This window comes from Bubalus kerabau, chromosome 15 (genome assembly GCF_029407905.1).
Source record: "Bubalus kerabau isolate K-KA32 ecotype Philippines breed swamp buffalo chromosome 15, PCC_UOA_SB_1v2, whole genome shotgun sequence".
NCBI classification, from domain to species: Eukaryota; Metazoa; Chordata; class Mammalia; order Artiodactyla; family Bovidae; genus Bubalus; species Bubalus kerabau.
Genome location: NC_073638.1, coordinates 11,128,373 through 11,152,084, shown reverse-complemented (window position 1 = coordinate 11,152,084; position 23,712 = coordinate 11,128,373).

Genomic DNA, 23,712 nt, shown 5'->3' with positions numbered 1-23,712 from the left:
CGTTTCCTTCTCCAACAGATCTTCCTGACCCAGGAATCAAACTGGGGTCTCCTGTATAGCAGGTGGATTCTTTACCTACTGAGTTATCAGGGAAGACCTTCATGCCAAAACTAGATAGTATAGATTTTCCTCTATGAATCTAAAATCTGAGTATGTAACAGACACATCTAATTGTCTTCTTTTAACCCTTCAGATCAGATCAGATCAGTCGCTCAGTCATGTCCAACTCTTTGTGACCCCATGAATAGCAGCACACCAGGCCTCCCTGTCCAACACCAACTCCCGGGGTTCACTGAGACTCACGTCCATCAAGTGGGTGATGCCATCCAGCCATCTCATCCTCTGTCGTCCCCTTCTCCTGCTCCCAATCCCTCCCAGCATCAGAGTCTTTTCCAATGAGTCAACTCTTTGCATGAGGTGGCCAAAGTACTGGAGTTTCCACTTTAGCATCATTCCTTCTAAAAAAATCCCAGGGCTGATATCCTTCAGAATGGACTGGTTGGATCTCCTTGCAGTCCAAGGGACTCTCAAGAGACTTCTCCAGCACCACAATTCAAAAGCAACAATTCTCTGTTTTTGAATATGCTATCTAGGTTGGTCATAACTTTCCTTCCAAGGAGTAAGCGTCTTTTAATTTCATGGCTGCAGTCACCATCTGCAGTGATTTGGGAGCCCAGAAAAATAGTCTGCCACTGTTTCCACTGTTTTCCCATCTATTTCCCATGAAGTAATGGGACCAGATACCATGATCTTTGTTTTCTGAATGTTGAACTTTAAGCCAACTTTTTCACTCTCCACTTTCACTTTCATCAAGAGGCTTTTTAGTTCCTCTTCATTTTCTGCCATAAGGGTGGTGTCATCTGCATATCTGAGGTTATTGATATTTCTCCCGGCAATCTCGATTTCAGCTTGTGTTTCTTCCAGTCCAGCGTTTCTCGTGATGTACTCTGCATATAAGTTAAACAGGGTGACAGTATACAGCCTTGACATACTCCTTTTCCTATTTGGAATCAATCTGTTGTTCCATGTCCAGTTCTAACTGTTGCTTCCTCACCTGCATACAAATTTCTCAAGAGGCAGTTCAGGAAGTTCAGGTGGTCTGGTATTCCCATCTCTTGAAGAATTTCCCACAGTTTATTGTGATCCACACAGTCAAAGGCTTTGGCATAGTCAATAAAGCAGAAATAGATGTTTTTCTGGAACTCTCTTGCTTTTTCCATGATCCACCGGATGTTGGCAATTTGATCTCTGGTTCCTCTGCCTTTTCTAAAACCAGCTTGAACATCAGGAAGTTTGCGGTTCACGTATTGCTGAAGCCTGGCTTGGAGAATTTTGAGCATTACTTTACTAGTGTGTGAGATGAGTGCAATTGTGTGGTAGTTTGAGCATTCTTTGGCTTTCCTTTCTTTGGGATTGGAATGAAAACTGACCTTTCCCAGTCCTGTAGCCACTGCTGAGTTTTCCAAATTTGCTGGCATATTGAGTTCAGCACTTTCACAGCATCATCTTTCAGGATTTGGAATAGCTCAACTGTAATTCCATCACCTCCACTAGCTTTGTTCGTAGTGATGCTTTCTAAGGCCCACTTGACTTCACATTCCAGGATGTCTGGCTCTAGGTCAGTGATCACATCATCATGATTATCTGGGTCATGAAGCTCTTTTTTGTGCAGTTCTTCTGTGTATTCTTGCCATCTCTTCTTAATATCTTCTGCTTCTGATAGGTCCATACCTTTTCTGTCCTTTACGGAGCCCATCTTTTCATTAAATTTTCCTTTGGTATCTCTAATTGATTGTATATTTTTTAGAAATACTTCTCTCTCATAACTTTGAACATTTCGCCATTGTTTTCTATGTTTCTGGAATGGTCTGTTGCAAGAATCAATAGATATCAGTTCAATTTCAATTACTTTAAATTTATAAGTAAGCTTTCATATTTTTTTCTTTCTCTGGAAATAATTAGGATTTTCTGTTTTTTTTTCCCCATTGCTTTGTTAATTATGTGATGTGATATTGTTATTCCTTTCTTGTCCAAAGTCAACAATCAAAACGCTCATTAAATTAAGAAATTTGGGTTCTTTGAGTTCTTTATTTTTGGACACTGTGTTCATTACTTAATTGAAAAATTACTTCTTTCAACTTTCTATGTTCTCTCTTATATCTTTCTAGAATTCTTATTAATTGCATGCTATATCTTTGGATTTATATAAAATACATTGTATGTGTTGCTTCAATCAATCAATACATTTAAAAAAAATTAAGATGAGTAAAAAGACTTTTATATTTATTTGTATGTTGCTAATTTTGAGGTCTCCTTATTTTCCTATATTAGATGTAAGTTTTCATCTGGTCCATACTCTGAAGAGCAATGTGTCTTATAGAAAAGTGATACAGGTTAAACAAAAAAAAAAAAAAAAAAAAAAGAAAAGAAAACTTTCAGTTTGTGTTTCTTTGAAAATGTCTTTATGTTGGTCTGAAAAGCATCTTAAATTGACTTTCATTTTTGAAGTAAATTTATATTCAATATAGAATTCTAGATTGAATTCAATTTTTATTTGTTTATTTGTCTTTCTTTTAGTATGGTAAAGACATTATTTTCTTGTCTTCAGAGTGACATCTTTTTCAGATGAAAAACTAGTAGTAGCTCTTCTCTTGCTCTCCTGTATGTAATATCCCCATTTTCACTGAGTGATTTTTCAATGCTTTTACTTTCTCTGATTTCTTTAATTTAATTGTAGCTTGTCTATGTTGCATTGTTTGTGTTTATGCCAATGCTTTAGGTTGATTTACCTTCTTAAATGTATGGGCTTATCACCTTTCCATCAAGTTTGGAGCATTTTAAGCTATTACTTTTGAAAAAACAAACAAAGAAACAAACTTTTGTTCTTTCTTCTTTCTATATTGATATTATCAAATGGTCCCATAGAATACTAATGTTATTATTTTCTTTCAGATTTTTTTTTCCTCTGCCTTCTCGACAGTTTCATTTTGACTAGTTCCTATTTCTACCCTGCTAAATTTATTGCTTTTCTTTTCTGCAGTACATAATTTTTAAGCAAATCCAGTGATTTTTAAAATTTCATATATTTTACTTTTTACTTAGAAGTTTCATTTTTCATTAGTTAAAAATGCAAATTCTCTCACCCCTATATTTATAGTTTTCTTTAAATCTTCGAGTATATTTGTGAGAGCTATTTGAGACTGTCTTCTAATTCCATTATCTCAGTCATGCTAATAATAATCTGTTGAATATCAGAATAGTATTATTTTCCCTTAAGAGTACTAAACATATTTTTGGAAAACATTTACTGTTGTTAAAGGATGAGCTTGGTTGTTTCATTAGCTCATTTATATGGTACACTTTAGACAATGTACACTGCTAAGAACTCATCCATTGAATATTCCAAGTGTTCAATGTGAGTTCTCTAATTTGATGGACTAGAACTTCAACATCATTTTGGCCTTGTGTGTGCACTAGTAATTGTTGATGTTACAGTTCCATGGTTGGTCTTTGCCCAGTCTTATTGAATTTCACAAGATGCAGGCACTAATTTTACTCAGGGAAAGAATTAAAAGGAACCATGTGCCAATTTTGACTATGTTTTCTCTGTGTTGTTCCCTCTAGTATTAACTGCAAATTCAGCTAATTGCTTGTTCCCCACCCTAATTCTAACATCTCTCACTTCACATACTTAATATCGTCTATATTCTGTATTAATAGTTATAACTATTTTTCTTAATTGAAGCTATTTGCCTTTTGATATTGTATATTTTTCCTTGTAAAAATGCTTACATTTGTAATTTTTGGTTGAATTCATTAGCCTTTCTTACTACTACTTTTTGAACTTTAGAAAATGTTTTTACTTTCCAAAATATCTAAAAATTGTTATGTTTTTCTAATATATTTTGATTTACTGCTTTTTAAAATATGTCTTTGATTCTTTGCAATTTTTCATAATGTTCTTTGTGAGACATAAATCCAATTTAATTTACCAATATGACTAATTGCTTGATCTAACATCATTTTTAAAACAGCTTATTATTTCTCTCTAAAATGAGAAACCTCTTTTTCTCACTGATGTGCACTTTAACACCTGCAGTTGTGTGTTTTGTGTTTCTCTTTCCAGATGATGTTCCTAATTAAATATTAGTTTATTCTATATAATTAATTCTACTATTTGTCTTAAACAATGTATAATATATGGAAATCTCTCAAAAATTATTTACTGAGTATAAACTTTCATACTTATCTATATAAACAGGAAAACAATCTATTCTTGATATAAGCACAATTCATCAATTCTAAGACTTGATAATAACACATATTATCTTTTTTCCCCAATTTTATTGATATATAATATACATGCAGCAGATAATCACAATAACACAAGGAAATATTCATCATCTCATATAGATACAAAATAAAACAGGTTTTCTTTCTTTTGATGAGAACTGTTAGGTTTTAATCTAACTTTCAACAATGTTCATTATATTAATGATGTTGTACATTACACTACTGGTGCTTATTTATCTTATAACTAGAACCTTGTACTTTTTGAACCCTTCCCCTGATCCTTCTTTCATCCACATCTCTATTAACAACAAACCTGATGTCTTTCTTCAATGACTTTGCTTATTTTTATATTTTTTATTTATTTATTTATTTTATTTTTTACTTTACAATATTGTATTGGTTTTGCCATACATCAACATGAATCTGCCATGGGTGTACACGTGTTCCCCATCCTGAACCCCCTCCCCCGTCTCTCCCCATACCAACCCTCTGGGTCATCCCAGTGCACAAGCCCCAAGCATCCACTTGAAGGAACACATAACAATATAAACTCTCAGAAAAAATGTTAAACAAATTACCCATATTTTCTCTTATTGATATTTTATTATTTAGAATTCATTACATACTTATATTTTATGCATATCTATTTTATCATTTCTGTGCAATAATAAAAAATAAACAAAATAAATTGCTTAAGACAGATGCTAGCAAACATTTTCTGTAAAATCAGATAGTAAATATTTAAGAGTCTGTGACCAGAAGGACTCAGTGCAAACACTCAAGGCTGCCACTGCAGCAAGAAGTGCCCATAGACAAACACATGATGCAATTTAACAGACATGGATGTGTTCTATTTTTTTTTTTTTTTTTCACAGAAACTGATAATAGCTGGAATTTGATTTCTGGCCATACTTCATAAAGCCTTGGGGAGGAAAAAAAAAAAAAAAAAAACTCCCAAACTACTAACATTCATTTTCCAAAATTTCAGAATTGTTATTGACTCAGGATCATTAACAATTATATTTTCTATACAATATCTTATTCTGATCCATCAAAATGCTTTTGATGAAGCATCATTCAAAAAAACATGTTCCATATGGTTTTAAGCAAAATGTGCAATAGAAATATAATGTGAGAAACATTTGTAATTTTGTTCACTTATAATACACTAAAATGTAAAACATATTAAATAATGTTGTATTTTATTTACCACAGTATAAATCAACTTTTCATCAATAATACATTTAAAAGTTCCAGGGAAAAAAAAAGAAAATTTAAGAATTCCAGAAAAATATCTACCTCTGCTTTATTGACTACTCTAAAGCCTTTTACTGTATGGATAACAGCAAACTGTGGAAAATTCTTCAAGAGATGGGAATATCAGACCACCCTACCTGACTCCTGAGAAATCTGCATGCAGGTGAAGAAGCAACAGTTAGAACTGGACATGGAACAACAGACTGGTTCAAAATTGGGAAAGGAGTACATCAAGGCTGTATATTGTCACTCTGCTTGTTTAACTTATATGCAGAATACATCATGTGAAATGCCAGGCTGGATGAAGCACAAGCTGGAACCAAGATTGCTGGGAGAAATATCAATAACCTAAGATATGAAGATGTACCACCCTTATGGCAGAAAGTGAAGAGGTACTGAAGAGCCCCTTGAAGAAAGTGAAAGAGGAGAGAGAAAAAACTGGCTTAAAACCCGATATTCGAAAAGCAAAGATCATGGCATCAAGACGCATCACTTCATGGCAAATACATGGGGAAACAATGGAGAGAGTGACAGGCTTTATTTTTGGGGCTTCAAAATCACTGCAGATGGTGACTGAAGCCATGAAATTAAAAGATACTTGCTCCTTGGAAGAAAAGCTATGATCAACCTAGACAGCATATTAAAAAGCAGAAACATTACTTTGCCAACAAAGGTCCATGTAGTCAAAGCTATGGTTTTTCCCATAATCATGTATGGATGTGAGAGTTGGACTATAAAGAAAGCTGGATGCTGAAGAATTTATGCGTTTGAGCTGTGGTGTTGGAGAAGACTCTTGGGAGTTCCTTGGACTGCAAGAAGATTGAACAGTCAATCCTAGGGGAAGTCAGTCCTGAATATTCATTGAAGTACTGATACTGAAGATGAAGCTCCAATACTTTGGTGACCTGATGTGAAGAACTGACTCACTGGAAAAAACCTTGATGCTGGGGAAGATTTAAGGCAGGAAGAAAAGGGGACAACAGAGGATGAGACAGTTGGATGGCATTAACCAACTCGATGGACATGAGTTTAAGCAGGCTCTGGGAGTTGGTGATGGACATGGAAGCCTGGCATGCTGCAGTCCATGAAGTCGACAAGAGTCGGACAAAACTGAACGACTGAACTAAACTGAAATTTAAAAGTCATGTGATACATTTTATGTTATTTTTACATATTAATTTTTTAGATTTGGTGAATATTTTTTGCTTACATCATATTTTAATCTATGCTAAGTGCATATCAAATGCTACATACCCACAAGCAGATAGTCGTTATAGTTCCCTGGAGGATGAGTCTAAAGAATATTCTTCAAAGCCTCTAAGGCAAAATCTGCAAATTTTGAACGTTTTATTTTCCCCAAAAATGTCCAATGGAAAGTTTTTCAGATATAAGCTGGACTTCTTTTTGTTATCCAATTTGTTCTTAAATGCTTTATGACTGAATTCTTGAGAAATGAAGTGTCTGGTCACACCACCAGTAATTAAAATTTTGATGCCTCTGCCATGTGGCTAACAGTTATTTTAAGATGTCATGTGTAGATCTAAAATGTGAAAAATTTTACTTCATAAAGTAATAAAATACTGGAGTTTTTACCTCCCCAAATACATGACTGTTATTAAGTAATTTTAGAGATTGGCTTTTCATCTCTCTTCCCTTTCTTTTCTCTTAATATATGAAATACATGCATACATAGAGTTTGTGTGTGTATGCACATACATATTTACATATGGCTAAAAAGAGAGAAGAAAAATCTATTCTGCCTTTATTATTTAACGGTGATATAATATTCAGGAACAATTCTAGCTTGCTCTTTCACAAAGGGCCATTGCAATGCAATCCTCTCCTTTTAATCACATTATTACCGTCATCTTTCTTTCCTGGGTCTCACTTTCCCAAACGAAAAGTAGTGTGAACACTATATTTTTCAATGTAAGAATCATTTACTAACACATGGTGACTATTTAATAAGCTAACTGCGTGAAATACAACTCCATTAATAGAAGATCTTCATACAAAATTAAAATTAAAAACTCTAATTCAGTATTAACAGTGGTTCTTAGAATGACAGGATGTGATATCAGCCAGAGGTAAATAGAACTTTGTTGCTAAAGAGGAACTTAGAGTGAGAGTGTTTTTTTTTTAATCAGATTGTGAGTTTATGCTCCAGCTGAGAGTTAAATATTTAAAGGGTAATATATGCTATAAATTTTTTCAACAGTGCAAGCGTGAATGAGTACTGACCTCTTGAATTTTTGTTTGTTGTCATGCTTATTACAAGAGTTAAGAGAGAAGAAGAGATGTTAATAAAATATTTCTCTTGGTTCTTTCTGTTCAAGAGAACAATTGGCTTGTTAACTATCTTTTTTTTTTTTTTCTTGCTTTACATTTGTACTCTTTTCCTTGACATCTGAGGCTTTTATTTTTGCTCTTTACTTAGCAAAATCCACATATCATACAGTTCAGTATAAACAGTAAATTATATAGAGTACTCATTTTCCATCCAGATTCCATCCATTCCAGTTTCCATCCAGGCACATATCCAAGTACATTTGTGTCCTTTCTGATGTTGGTGTTGTTCAACAGGTAAGTTAGTCGTGTCCGACTCTTTGTAACCTCATGAACTGCAGCATGCCGGTATTTCCTTGTCCACGATCTCCCGAAATTTGTTCAAACTCATTTCAATTGAGTAAGTGATGCCATCCAACCATCTAATCCTCTGTTGTCCCCTTCTTCTTTTTCCCTCAATCTTTCCCAGCATCAGAGTCTTTTCCAATGGCTTGGCTCTCTGCATTAGGAAGCCAAAGTATTACACCTTCAGTTTCAGCATCAGTCCTTCCAATGAATACTCAGGGTTGATTTATTTTAGAATTGACTAGTTTGATGTCCTTTCTGTCCAGGGGACTCTCAAGAGTCTTCTCCATCACTGCAGTTTGAAAGCATCAATTCTTCAGCACTCAGCCTGAAGAATGTGATTAATCAGGTGACCCATTTGTCTTTTTGTGAAGCAATTCCTCTATATTTCATTAGAAGCCAGTATAAATGAAGGCAAAATATTTCCATTGAAAATGATTATAAAATAATGAGTAGAGTTGTTTAAAAACAACAACAACAACAACAATAACAACAACCTTGAGTACATTTACCTACTGAAGAGGTTGAACCAAGCTTAAATTGCCAGGAAAAGTTGTGGCATTATTCATGCCAGAAGAGACTAAATCTCTCCCTTTGGCCCAATGCCTCTTAGCATTTGGAAGCTGATATTTCTAGGTTAACTCCTATCAATAACTACCATCCATATCCAGACATCCTGATGGGAGAATGTAAATTTCATCCACCATCAAGTTTATTTCTATGCCTACCTTATGACACAGAAGACCAGGCCAATGGGAGAGTGTGAAAGATTCCTACACTTAAACACAAAAGCACTCACTAAATGAATCCATCAAATTGCACAGAGACTAGTGTGCCCATAAAATAATGAAAGGATGAGGGGCTCATTTAAAATTCTTCATATTGCATCATATGTCTTCTCTTGCTGATCTGTGACTTGCAATTATGTCTATTACACATTAAAATTTCTCCCTAAGTTGTGAAATATTGTGGAATTCTTCTTGAGTTACCATGCGCAACAGGTAGCATTCCACAAGGTAGCTATGTTGTAGCATGGGCAGCCCCACTAAAGAGATGCATGGTACCTTTCTAGAGAAAAATATATTTGAAAGAAACAGGAATAGTCAACATTTTGACAGTAAGAACATTAAGAATACTGTTTGTTTGGCATTTGTAATTCTTTAGTTTTTTTTTTTTTTTTAAGAAAAAGGTGGAGCATATGTTTCATGTGCATATCAATCAATTAAATATTCTGCTGCTTTAATTTGAGCTTAATGTTATTGTGTTTATATAATTTGGAAGTTGAGAATTATAAAAATTATGCTAGCCATCTGGAATATTTTCTGCTTAATCCTTATGACATCTGTCTATTTTCTACACTTGTATAGAAGAGTATAAAAGATTGGAAGGCATTTATTAAAACCCTTTAAGCTATGTTCATTTTATTTATGTCAGGAATCATTAAGATACACACAATGTTTATGTATGTGTGTGTGTGTATATATATATATATATATATATATATAACTTCTGATGTTTCCTGAGGTTAACTAAATGTTGCAAAAATTCAATATTGATGTTCTTTTCAGAAGTTTACAAGTTTCTTCCTAGTCTTTACTCATTAAAAACAGCACCCAAGTAATATTCATGTCTTTAGGAAATTAATAACAACAATAACAACAACAACAAAAACTATTTTCTGTTTCAAATATTTTGTAATTAAGAACTGTCACCACCACCTCTGGTAATAATAAAAACAAATATTAATGAGTCATTGGTTTATCAATGACTATTGTATAACTGATTTAAATTTGGCAATTGCATAAGAGAACATACCTGGCACTCACACAGAGGATCACAAAAAGGCAGCACCTGTTTAGAAAACAGCATTTTTTTGCCAACAGGTTAAAGTTTGCAAGTCTAATCATCTGCTCCTTTACATTGCTTGATCAAACAGATTTCAAATTAAGGCTTTGCCATTCATTTCAAGGGTTTAATGAGAAAATGCTAGTGAGTTTGACAGTCTAGCTTCCTATTATTTGCATTCGAACAATCAGTATCTGCAACCACAGGAAGAATTTTTTAGGATATTCAGATACTGACAAAAAGAAATTATGAAAATTAAAATAAGATCTGTCCTACATTGGAAGTGTTTAGTCATAATTTTTCTCTTGGAGTAATAACTACTATTGCATTTATTGATCAAAATGTTTAGGCTTGGGTTCACCAACTTGTTTGATATAATTTCAGAGATAAAAAATTCTATTAAATCTGAATTTGAATAACTGACAAAACATTATTTACAAGTACTGAGCATCTATTAAATCTCTAAGAAAAGCTACATCCAGTGTTCCTTTGTCTTAACTTGGACCAGTTAAGTTTACTAGAAACACACTTACAATGCACCCTTCTGGGATTGTAAACTTAAGTTGTAGAAGCAAGCTGATGTTATTCGAGATTTACCCTCATTTTCTACTTGTTTTACTTATTTTTATTATATATTTTCAAATTCTTTTCCCATTTAGGTTGTTACTGGGCGATACAGTAGGTCCTTGTTGTTCATCCATTTTAACTGTAGCAGTGTGTGGATGTATAACCCAAGCTCCATTACTAGCCCTCTCCTCCTCCACCTTCCTCCTTGGCAACCATAAGTTTGATCTCTAAGTCTGTGTCTGTTTCCATTTCATAAATAAGCTCATGGTATAATCTTGTTTTAATATCTGCTTGTTTTCAGAAGTGTTGGCCCTTGAAAGCGTTAGTCACTCAGTCATGTCTGCTTCTTTGCAACCCCATTGACTGAAGCCCGCCAGGCTCCTCTGCCCATGGAATTCTCCAGGCAAGAATACTGGAGTGAGTTTCCATTCCCTTCTCCAGGGGATCTTTCTGACCCAGTGATTGAAAGCAGGTCTCCTGCATTGAAGGCAGATTGTTTACTATATGAGCCACTTGGGACCTGATTCCAAATGTGATACATCTATCTAGGTTTATAACAGTGGTCTCTCCAAGAGTGTTTATTTACTTAGCTAACTTATAGTAGGGACCTATCAGAAGAAGAAGAGGTGGCAAGAATACATATAAAAATGGTGCAATAAAGGTCTTAGTGACCCAGATAATCATGATGGTGTGATCATTCACCTAGAGCCAGACATCCTGGAGTGTGAAGTCAAGTGGGCCTTAGGAAGCATTTGAATCAGTTCTAATGAGGTGGATGAAACTGGAGCCTATTATACACAGTGAAGTAAGTCAGAAAGAAAAACAACAATACAGTATACTAACGCATATATATGGAATTTAGAAAGTTGGTAACAATAACCCTGTATACAAGACAGCAAAAGAGACACTGATGTATAGAATAGTCTTTTGGACTCTGTGGGAGAGGGAGAGGGTGGGATGATTTGGGAGAATGGCATTGAAACATGTATAATATCATATATGAAATGAGTCACCAGTCCAGGTTCGGTGCACGATACTGGATGCTTGGAGCTGGTGCACTGGGACGACCCAGAGGGATGGTATGGGGAGGGAGGAAGGAGGAGGGAGGAGGGCAGGATAGGGAACACGTGTATACCTGTGGTGGATTCATTTTAATATATGGCAAAACCAATACAATATTGTAAAGTTAAAAAATAAAATAAAATTTAAAAATAAATAAATAAATAAAATTTTTAAAAAATTTAAAAAAAGGAAGCATTACTACAAACAGAGCCAGTGGAGGTGATGGAATTCCAGCTGAGCTATTTTAAATTCTAAAAGATGATGATTTATGGCCCAGGATGTGATCTATCCTGGAGAAGGTTCCATGTGCACTTGAGAAAAAGGTGAAATTCATTGTTTTGGGATGAAATGTCCTATAGATATCAATTAGGTCTAACTGGTCTATTGTATCATTTAAAGTTTGCGTTTCCTTGTTAATTTTCTGTTTAGTTGATCTATCCATAGATGTGAGTGGGGTATTAAAGTCTCCCACTATTATCCTGTTATTGTTAATTTATCCTTTCATACTTGTTAGCATTTGTCTTACATACTGTGGTGCTCCCGTGTTGGGTGCATATATATTTATAATTGGTATATCTTCTTCTTGGATTGATCATTTGATCATTATGTAGTGAACTTCTTTGTCTCTTTTCACAGCCTTTGTTTTAAAGTCTATTTTATCTGATATGAGTATTGCTACTCCTGCTGTCTTTTGGTCCCTATTTGCATGGAAAATGTTTTTCCCGCCCTTCACTTTCAGTCTGTATGTGTCCCCTGTTTTGAGGTGGGTCTCTGTAGACAACATATGTAGGGGTCTTGTTTTTGTATCCATTCAGCCAGTCTTTGCCTTGGTAAATTCAAAAAAATAGAAATCATTCCAAGCATCTTTTCTGACCACAATGCAGTAAGATTAGATCTCAATTACAGGAGAAAAACTATTAAAAATTCCAACATATGGAGGCTGAACAACACGCTGCTGAATAACCAACAAATCACAGAAGAAATCAAAAAAGAAATCAAAATTTGCATAGAAACGAATGAAAATGAAAACACAACAACCCAAAACCTGTGGGACACGGTATGAGCAGTCCTAAGGGGAAAGTTCATAGCAATACAGGCACACCTCAAGAAACAAGAAAAAAGTCAAATAAATAACCTAACTCTACACCTAAAGTAACTAGAAAAGGAAGAAATGAAAAACCCCAGGGTTAGTAGAAGGAAAGAAATCTTAAAACTTAGAGCAGAAATAAATGCAAAAGAAACAAAAGAGATCATAGCAAAAATCAACAAAACCAAAAGCTGGTTTTTTGAAAGGATAAATAAAATTGACAAACCATTAGCCAGACTCATCAAGAAACAAAGGGAGAAAAATCAAATCAATAAAATTAGAAATGAAAATGGAGAGATCACAACATACAACACAGAAATACAAAGGATCATAAGAGACTACTACCAACAATTATATGCCAATAAAATGGACAACGTGGAAGAAATGGACAAATTCTTAGAAAAGTACAACTTTCCAAAACTCGATCAGGAAGAAATAGAAAATCTTAACAGACCCATCACAAGCATGGAAATTGAAACTGTAATCAAAAATCTTCCAGCAAACAAAAGCCCAGGTCCAGACAGTTTCACAGCTGAATTCTACCAAAAATTTAGAGAAGAGCTAACACCTATCCTGCTCAAACTCTTCCAGAAAATTGCAGAGGATGGTAAACTTCCAAACTCATTCTATGAGGCCACCATCACCCTAAAATCAAAACCTGATGAAGATGCCACAAAAAAAGAAAACTACAAGCCAATATCCCTGATGAACACAGATGCAAAAATCCTTAACCAAATTCTAGCAATCAGAATCCAACAACACATTAAAAAGATCATACACCATGACCAAGTGGGCTTTATCCCAGGGATGCAAGGATTCTTCAATAATCCACAAATCACTCAATGTAATACACCACATTAACAAATTGAAAAATAAAAACCATATGATTATCTCAATAGATGCAGAGAAAGCCTTTGACAAAATTCAACATCCTTTTATGATTAAAACTCTCCAGAAAGCAGGAATAGAAGGAACATACCTCAACATAATAAAAGCTGTATATGACAAACCCACAGCAAACATTATCCTCAATGGTGAAAAATTGAAAGCATTTCCTCTAAATTCAGGAACAAGACAAGGGTGCCCACTTTCACCATTACTATTCAACATAGTTTTGGAAGTTTTGGCCACAGCAATCAGAGCAGAAAAAGAAATAAAAGGAATCCAAATTGGAAAAGAAGAAATAAAGCTCTCACTGTTTGCAGATGACATGATCCTCTACATAGAAAACCCTAAAGACTCCACCAGAAAATTACTAGAACTAATCAATGACTATAGTAAAGTTGCAGGATATAAAATCAACACACATAAATCCCTTGCATACCTATACACTAATAATGAGAAAATAGAAAAAGAAATTAGAGAAACAATTCCATTCACCATTGCAACGGAAAGAATAAAATACTTAGGAATATATCTACCTAAAGAAACTAAAGACCTATATATAGAAAACTATAAAACACTAGTGAAAGAAATCAAAGAGGACACTAACAGATGGAGAAATATACCATGTTCATGGATTGGAAGAATCAATATAGTGAAAATGAGTATACTACCCAAAGCAATTTATAGATTCAATGCAATCCCTATCAAGCTACCAACAGTATTCTTCACAGAGCTAGGACAAATAATTTCACAATTTGTATGGAAATACAAAAAACCTCAAATAGCCAAAGCGATCTTGAGAAAGAAGAATGGAACTGAAGGAATCAACCTATCTGACTTCAGGCTCTACTACAAAGCCACAGTCATCAAGACAGTATGCTACTGGCACAAAGACAGAAATATAGATCAATGGAACAAAATAGAAAGCCCAGAGATAAATCCATGCACATATGGACACCTTATCTTTGACAAAGGAGGCACGAATATCCAATGGATTAAAGACAATCTCTTTAACAAGTGGTGCTGGGAAATCTGGTCAACCACTGTAAAAGAATGAAACTAGAACACTTTCTAACACCATACACAAAAATAAACTCAAAATGGATTAAAGATCTCAACGTAAGACCAGAAACTATAAAACTCCTAGAGAAGAACATAGGCAAAACACTCTCCGACATACAACACAGCAGGATCCTCTATTACCCACCTCCCAGAATATTGGAAATAAAAGCAAAAATAAACAAATGGGACCTAATTAACCTTAAAAGCTTTTGCACATCAAAGGAAACTATTAGCAAGGTGAAAAGACAGCCTTCAGAATGGGAGAAGATAATAGCAAATGAAGCAACTGACAACTAATCTCGAGAATATACAAGCAACTCCTACAGCTCACCTCCAGAAAAAAAAATGACCCAATCAAAAAATGGGCCAAAGAACTAAATAGACATTTCTCCAAAGAAGACATACAGATGGCTAACAAACACATGAAAAGATGCTCAGCATCACTCTTTATCAGAGAAATGCAAATCAAAACCACCATGAGGTACCATTTCACATCAGTCAGAATGGTTGCGATGCAAAAGTCTACAAGTAATAAATGCTGGAGAGGGTGTGGAGAAAAGGGAACCCTCTTACACTGTTGGTGGGAATGCAAACTAGTACAGCCACTATGGAGACCAGTGTGGAGATTCCTTAAAAAACTGGAAATAGAACCGCCTTATGATCCAGCAATCCCACTGCTGGGCATACACACTGAGGAAACCAGAAGGGAAACAGACACGTGTACCCCATTGTTCATCGCAGCACTGTTTATGATAGCCAGGACATGGAAGCAACCTAGATGTCCATCAGCAGATGAATGGATAAGAAAGCCATGGTACATATACACAATGGAGTATTACTCAGCCATTAAAAAGAATACATTTGAATCAGTTCTAATGAGGTGGATAAAACTGGAGCCTATTATACAGAGTGAAGTAAGCCAGAAAGAAAAACACCAATACAGTATACTAACGCATATATATGGAATTTAGAAAGATGGTAACAATAACCCTGTGTACGAGACAGCAAAAGAGACACTGATGTATAGAGCAGTCTTATGGACTCTGTGGGAGAGGAAGAAGGTGGGAAGATTTTGGAGAATGGCATTGAAACCTGTAAAATATCATGTATGAAATGAGTTGCCAGTCCAGGTTTGATGCACGATACTGAATGCTTAGGGCTGGTGCACTGGGACAACCCAGAGGGATGTTATGGGGAGGGAGGAGGGTTCAGGATGGGAAACACATGTATACCTGTGGCAGATTCATTTTGACATATGGCAAAACTAATACAATTATGTAAAGTTTAAAAATATAATAAAATTTAAAAAAAAATAAAAAGTAAAAAATGATGATGTGAGTGTGCTGCACTCATTATGCGAGCAAATTTGGAAATCTCAGCTGTGGCCACAGGACTGAAAAAGTTCAGTTTTCATTCCAATGATAAAGATGGCAATGCCAAACAATGTTCAATTTATGGCACAATAGCACTTATTTCACATGCTAACAAGGTTATGCTCAAAATCCTTCAAACTAGGCTTCCCTAGAAAGTGGACGGAGACCTGCCAATGTTCAAGTTGGATTTAGAAAAGACAGAAGAACCGAAAATCAAATTACCAACATCCACTGAATCAGAAAAAGCAAGATAATTCTAGGAAAACATCTGTTTCTGCTTCAGTGACTACACTAAAGCCTTTTAAAGCATGGATCAAAACAAAATGTGGAAAACTCTTAAAGAGATGGAAATACCTTACTTGCCTCCTGAGAAAGCTGTATGCATGTCAAGACAACGGTTAGAACCAGACATGGAAAAACAGACTGGTTCAAAATTGAGAAAGGAGGATATTGAGGGTGCATATTGTGACCCTCCATACTTAACTTCTGTGCAGAGTACATCATGCAAAAGTCCAGGCTAGATGAATTGCAAGCTGGAATCAAGATTGCTGGGATAAATATCAGTAACTTCAGATGCAGATGATGCCATCCTAATGGCAGATGATGTCACCCTGATGGCAGAAAGTAAAGAGGAAATAAAGAGCCTCTTGATGAAGGTGAAAGAGGAGAGTGAAAAAAAAACTGGCTTAAAGCTCAATATTCAAAAAACTAATATCATGGCATCCAGTCCCATCATTTCATTGGGGGGAATGGGGGGAAACAATGGAAACAGTGACAGACTTTATTTTCTTGGTCTCTAAAACCACTGTGGATTGTGATTTTAGCCATTAAATTAAAAGAAACTTGCTCCTTGGAAGAAAATCTATGAAAAACATAGAGTATTAAAAAGAAGAAAATAACTTTGCTGACAAAGGTCCATGTAGTCAAACCTATAGTTTTTCCAGTAGTCATGTACTGATGTAGAAATGGACCATAAAGATGGCTGGCTGCCGAAGAACTGATGCTTTTGAACTGTGATGTTGGGGAAGACTCTTGAGAGTCCATGGGCAGGAAGGAGATCTAACCAATCCACCCTCAGTGAAAGCAACCCTGAATATTCATCGGAAGGACTGATGCTGAAGCTCTAAACTTTGGCCACCTGATGCAAAGAGCCAATTCATTGATAAAGATACTGGTGCTTGGAAAAATTGAAGGCATGAAGAGAAGTGACGACAGAGGATGAGATGGTTGGATGCTATCACTGTCTCAATGGACATGACCAAACAGAGTTTGAGCAAACTCTGGAGATAATGAAGAACAAACCTAGACAGTGTATTAAAAAGCAGAGACATTAGTTTGCCAATAAAGGCTTGTGTAAAGCTATGCTTTTTCTAGTATTCATGTATGAATGTGAGAGCTGGACAATAAAAAAGGCTGTGAACAGAAGAATTGATGCCTTCAAACTGTTGTGCTGGAGAAGACTCTTGAGAATCCCTTGGACAGCAAGGCCATCAAACCAGTCAATCCTAAAGGAAACCAACCCTGGATATTCATCAGAAGGACTGATGCTGAAGCTGAAGGTCCAATAATTAGGTCAGCTGATTAGAAGAATCAACTATTAGAAAATACCCTGATGCTGTGCAAGATTGAAGACAGGAAGAGAAGGTGATGACAGAGAATGAGATAGATGGATGGTATCAGGGACTCAATGGACATGAGTTTGAGCAAACTTCAGGAGATGGTAAAAGACAGGGAAGCCTGGTATACTGCAGTCCATGGGATCTTAAAGAGTCAGATATGACTTAGTAACTGAACAACAACCTTATATTTAGTATGCATATAATTACAAAGTCAGAAGATTTTCAATTTTCTTAGTCAAGAAATATTCACTTGGGAAGTTGCCTAAATCTTACCCTGTTTTGGTTATGGTGTTTAGTTGCTATGCTGTGTCTGACTCTTTTGAACCGATGGACAGTAGCCCACCAGGTTCTTCTGTCCATGAGATTTCTGAATACTGGATTAGGTTGCAGTTTCCTTTTCCAGGGGATCATTTCATCCAAGGAATCAAACCTGTGTCTCCTGCACTGACAGGTGGATGCTTTACCATTGAGCCACCAGTGAAGCCCAAACCCTATCCTAATAGAAACCTAATGCTACTTGGCTTCTGCTTAATCACACAAACACTACTCCCACTAAAAGCTTCCATTAAGCCAGAAGAGAAGAAATTATTGCCTTATTTTTAAGACTTCCAAGATGAATTGATATAAAACAAAAGATGAATAATAAGTATTTCCTGTCACTCATAAATAAATTAGACTCAAATCTAGGAAGAGTGAGAAAATGTTTATTACTCTTGAGTAAGTGTGGCTACATGCATTTTGTGAACAGGCCACCCATAACTATAATGAAAAATATGTCTTCACATGAAGACATTTTATATCCAATATTTCCATACCAGCAACATATTAGACACAGGAATTTCTTCCATGTCATGGAAATTTTTCCTCTGGATTTGTTTATATATTTTTGTAACTGTAAATCATATTAACCCACATAAAAAAAATAAAGATTCCTAAATTTTTATTACATTTCTTAACAAAATGGCTCTGTATTTTATGAGTTTTCAGTATCTTAAGTTTAAAAAGTAGGATGGTTAAAAAAAAAAAAGTAGGATGGTAGAATATGCAATAGGATTAGTTCATGCACTAAGTTGTGTCCGACTCTTTGAGACCCCATGTACTGCAGTACTCCAGGCCTCCCTGCCCATCACCAACACCTGGAGTTTACTCAGACTCATGTCCATTGAATCAGTGATGCCATCCAACCATCTCATCCTCTGTTGTTCCTCTCCTCCCGCCTTCAATCTTTCACAGCATTAAGGTCTTTTCCAGTGAGTCAGTTCTTCGCATCAGGTGGCCAAAGTATTGGAGGTTCAGTCTCAGGATCCATCCTTCCAATGAATATTCAGGACTGATTTCTTTAGGATGGACAGGTTGGATCTCCTTGCAGTCCAAGGGACTCTCAAGATTCTTCTCCAACACCACAGTTCAAAAGCATCAATCTTTTGGCACTCAGCTTTCTTTATAGTCCAAGTCTCACATCCATACATGACTACTGGAAAAATCATAGCTTTGACTATATGGTCCTTTGTTGGTAAAGTAATGTCTCTGCTTTATAATATGTTGTCTAGGTGTGTCACAGCTTTTCTTCCAAGGGGCAAGCATCTTTTAATTTCATGGCTGCAGTCACCATCTGCAGTGATTTTGGAGCTCAAGAAAATAAATTCTCTCACTGTTTCCATTGTTCCCCCATCTATGTGCCATGAACTGATAGACCAGATGCCATTGTCTTAGTTTTCTGAATGTTGAGCTTTAAGCCAACCTTTTCACTCTCCTCTTTCACTTTCATCAAGAGGATCTTTAGTTCTTCTGCACTTTCTGCCACAAGGCTGGTGTTATCTGCATTTCTGAGGTTATTGTTATTTCTCCTGGGAATCTTGATTCCAGCTTGTGCTTCATCCAGCTGAGCATTTCTCATGGTATACTCTGCATATAAGTTAAATTAGTAGGGTGACAATATACAGCTTTGATGTACTCCTTCTCCTATTTGGAACCAGTCTGTTGTTCCATGTCCAGTTCAAACTGTTGCTTCCTGACCTGCATGCAGATTTATCAAAAGGCAGATCAGGTCATCTGGTATTCCCATCTCTTTAAGAATTTTCCACACTATGTTAGATCCACATAGTCAAAGACTTTGGTATAGTCAACAAAGCAGAAGTAGATGTTTTTCTGGAACTCTCTTGCTTTTTCGATGATTCACTGGATGTTGATAATTTGATCTCTCGTTCCTCTGCCTTTTCTAAATCTAGCTTGAACATCTGGAAGGTCACCATTCGTGTACTGCTGAAGCCTGGCTTGGAGAATTTTGAGCATTATTTGCTAGCATATGAGATGTGGTCAATTGTGCTGTCGCTTGAACATTCTTTGGCATTGCCTTTCTTTGGGATTGGAATGAAAACTGACCATTCCTAGTCCTGTGGCCATTGCTGAGTTTTCCAAATTTGCTGGCATATTGAGTGAACCACTTTCACAGCATCATCTTTTAGGATGCAAAACAGCTCTACTGGAATTCCATCACCTCCACTAGCTTTGTTCATAGTGATGCTTCCTAAGGCCCACTTGACTTCACATTCCAGAATGTCTGGCTCTAGGAGAGTGATCACACCATCATGTTTATCTGGCTCATGAAGGTTTTTTGTTTGTTTGTTTGTTTGTTTTGTATATTTCTTCTGTGTATTCTTGCCACCTCTTCTTAATTTCTTCTGCTTCTGTTAGGTCCATACCATTTCTGTCCTTTATTGAGCCCATCTTTGCATGAAAAGTTCCCTTGGTATCTCTAATTTTTTTGAAGAGAACTCTAGTCTTTCCCATTCTGTTGTTTTCCTCTATTTCTTTGCACTGATCACTTGGGAATTATTTTATAGCTCTCCTTCCTATTCTCTGGCTCTGCATCCAAATGGGTGTATCTTTCCTTTCCTTCTTTCCTTTCACTTCTTGTCTTTTCATAGCTATTTGTAAGACCTCCTCAGACAACTATTTTGCCTTTTTGCATTTCTTTTTCTTGAAGATGGTCTTGATTACTTCCTGCTGTACAGTATCACAAACCTCCGTCCATAGTTTTTCAGACACTTTGTCTATCAGATCTAATCCCTTGAATCTATTTCTCATTTCCATTGTATAATCGGAACGGATTTGATTTGGGTCATACCTAAATGGTCTAGTGGTTTTCCCTACCTTCTTCAATTTAAGTCTGATTTTGGCAATAAGGAGTTCATGATCTGAGCCACAGTCAGCTCTGATTCTTGTTTTTGCTGATTTTTTAGACCTTCTCCATCTTTGGCTGCAAAGAATATAATCAACTTGATTTCAGTATTGACCATCTAGTGATGCCCATGTGTAGAGTATTCTCTTATGTTGTTGGAAGAGGGTGTTTGCTATGACCAGTGCGTTCTCTTGGCAAAACTCTATTAGCCTTTGCTCTGTTTCATTCTGTACTCCAAGGCAAATTTACCCTTTTCCCCAGGTATTTCTTGACTTCCTACTTTTTCATTCCAGTCCCCTATGATGAAAAATTCATCTTTTGGGGGGTGCTAGTTCTAGAACGTCTTGTAGGTCTTCATAGAACCATTCAATTTCAGCTTCTTCAGCATTACTGGTCAGAGCATAGACTTGGATTACTATGATATTGAATGGTTTGCCTTGGAAACGAACAGAGATCATTTCAGACTCTTTTGCTGATTATGATGGCTACTCCATTTCTTCTAAGGGATTCTTGCCCAGAGTAGTAGATATAATGGTTTCCTGAGTTAAATTCACCCATTCCAGCCCATTTTATATCGCTGATTCCTAAAATGTCAAAGTTCACTCTTGCCATCTCCTGTTTGACCACTTCCTGTTTGCCTTGATTCATAGATCTAGCATTCCAGGTTCCTGTGCAATATTGCTCTTTAGGTAGGATATTATTTAGCTGCAATAAGCCAAAAAATTAATATATTCCTCAAGCTCATTATTTTGATTTTTATATTTTTCACTTAGACTGTCCATGCATACAGTCTGACACAAGACTCTTCAACTTGAATAAACAGTCCTTAAGTGTATTGTGTGGGCTTCTCAGGTGCCTTAGTGGTGGAGTGTACACCTGCCAATGCAAGAGACACAAGTTCAATCCCTGGGTTGGGAAGATCCCCTCGGGAAGGAGATGGTAGTTCACTCTTGCCTGGAAAATCCCACAAACAGAAAAGCCTGGCAGGCTTTAGTCCATGGTGTCACAAAGAGTCAAACATGACTTAGTGACTAAACAGCAAGTATAGCTTGTGCAGTTTATTCAACGTGTGGTTTTTCTTTTATGTCTTCACTTTCTTTCTCTTTGGCATGTCCACCTTGGGGATTTCCAAGTATGGAATTATTCCCTTATTTGTTGTCATAATTTTCTAATTCTACACTTTCACAATGACCACTCAATTATACAGCAATTCAGAACCACAGAAATGATCTAAAATGATCATGAATAAATTCATTTTATGCAACTGTGACTAGGCATTTAGAAACACTATAGCATTTAAATTAACATTTAGTTAGTTTCCATAAACTTACAGTCCTTAGAATCCTTAAACAATCCTTAGAATAGGTGGCAGAAAACATCGAAATTTCCACAATTCTGCTACTTCTATTCCTCACAGATTCTCTAACAGCACTATTTATGTAGAAGATAGAAAATATCTAAAAGTTCTATAAGTTCTAAATTCTTTATTGTCTTGATTTTCTGGTCTTCATCAGAAAACATTTTTAAAATGATTATGCATTCTCTTTCTACACATGGCAATCATCTATTTGAGACACAAAGTATCATACCTGAACCTTGGTTTTTGTCATCTTTTAAAAATTTGCCTATTTGAAGTCCTTGAATCTAATTTTTATCTATTTTTCCAAATAATTTCCTATAACATTGCAAGAATGATTTTCAGAAACATTAGCTTACAATCTTCTATGTCAATGAACTCTCTATGTCGCTGCTGCTGCTAAGTTGCTTCAGTCGTGTCCGACTCTATGTGACCCCATAGACAGCAGCCCACCAGGCTCCACCATCCCTGGGATTATCCAGGCAAGAACATTGGAGTGGGTTTACATTTCCTTCTCCAATGCATGAAAGTGAAGTTGTTCAGTTGTGTCCAACTCTTAGCGACCCCATGGACTGCAGCCTACCAGGTTTCTCCATTCACGGGATTTTCCAGGCAAGAGTACTGGAGTGGGTTGCCATTGTCTTCTCCAGAGCTCTCTATAGCAATATTGTAAATCTGATATTCTAAAATAGACTTCTTACAAAACATGTAACAATGTCAGAAAAATTGTAACAATGCTTTTAGTGTGTGGATGACCCAACAAGATGACAACTCTTCTAAAGCCAGAGGATTTATAGGAGAATATGACTAGAAAGGTCAGCAGGCATCAGGGTTATTAACATTTCACCAATACCTTAGAGCTTCAATTTTTTTCAATCATGCCATAAACCTAAAGTTAATTAATGAAAAATTTGTGGATTTAAGATCAGATGTTTAATGCACTCAGACAAAGGAGAAAAGAGATAATGATAATAATATTTCTACCACAGGCTTACACACCTCTGTCAGATATCAATCTGAACATTTAGGAGAAAAATTATAAATGTTTCTTCTTAGAATTTGAATAATGACTGTATTAGTGTGAAGTTAGAATTAACTCTGTTGTTATGTTCTGAAAACAAAACATAACAGGAATCTATAAAGTAAATACAGTTCAGTTCAGTTCAGTTGCTCAGTCGTGTCTGATTCTTTGCGACCCCATGAATTGCAGCACACAAGGTCACCCTGTCCATCACCAACACCCAGAGTTCACTCAGATTCACATCCATCGAGTCAGTGAGGCCATCCAGCCATCTCGTCCTCTGTCGTCCTCTTCTCCTCTGGCCCCCAATCCCTCCCAGCATCAGAGTCTTTTCCAATGAGTCAACTCTTCACATGAGGTGGCCAAAGTACTGGAGTTTCAGCTTTAGCATCATTCCTTTCAAAGAAATCCAAGGGCTGAGCTTCAGAATGGAGTGGTTGGATCTCCTTGCAGTCCAAGGGGCTCTCAAGGG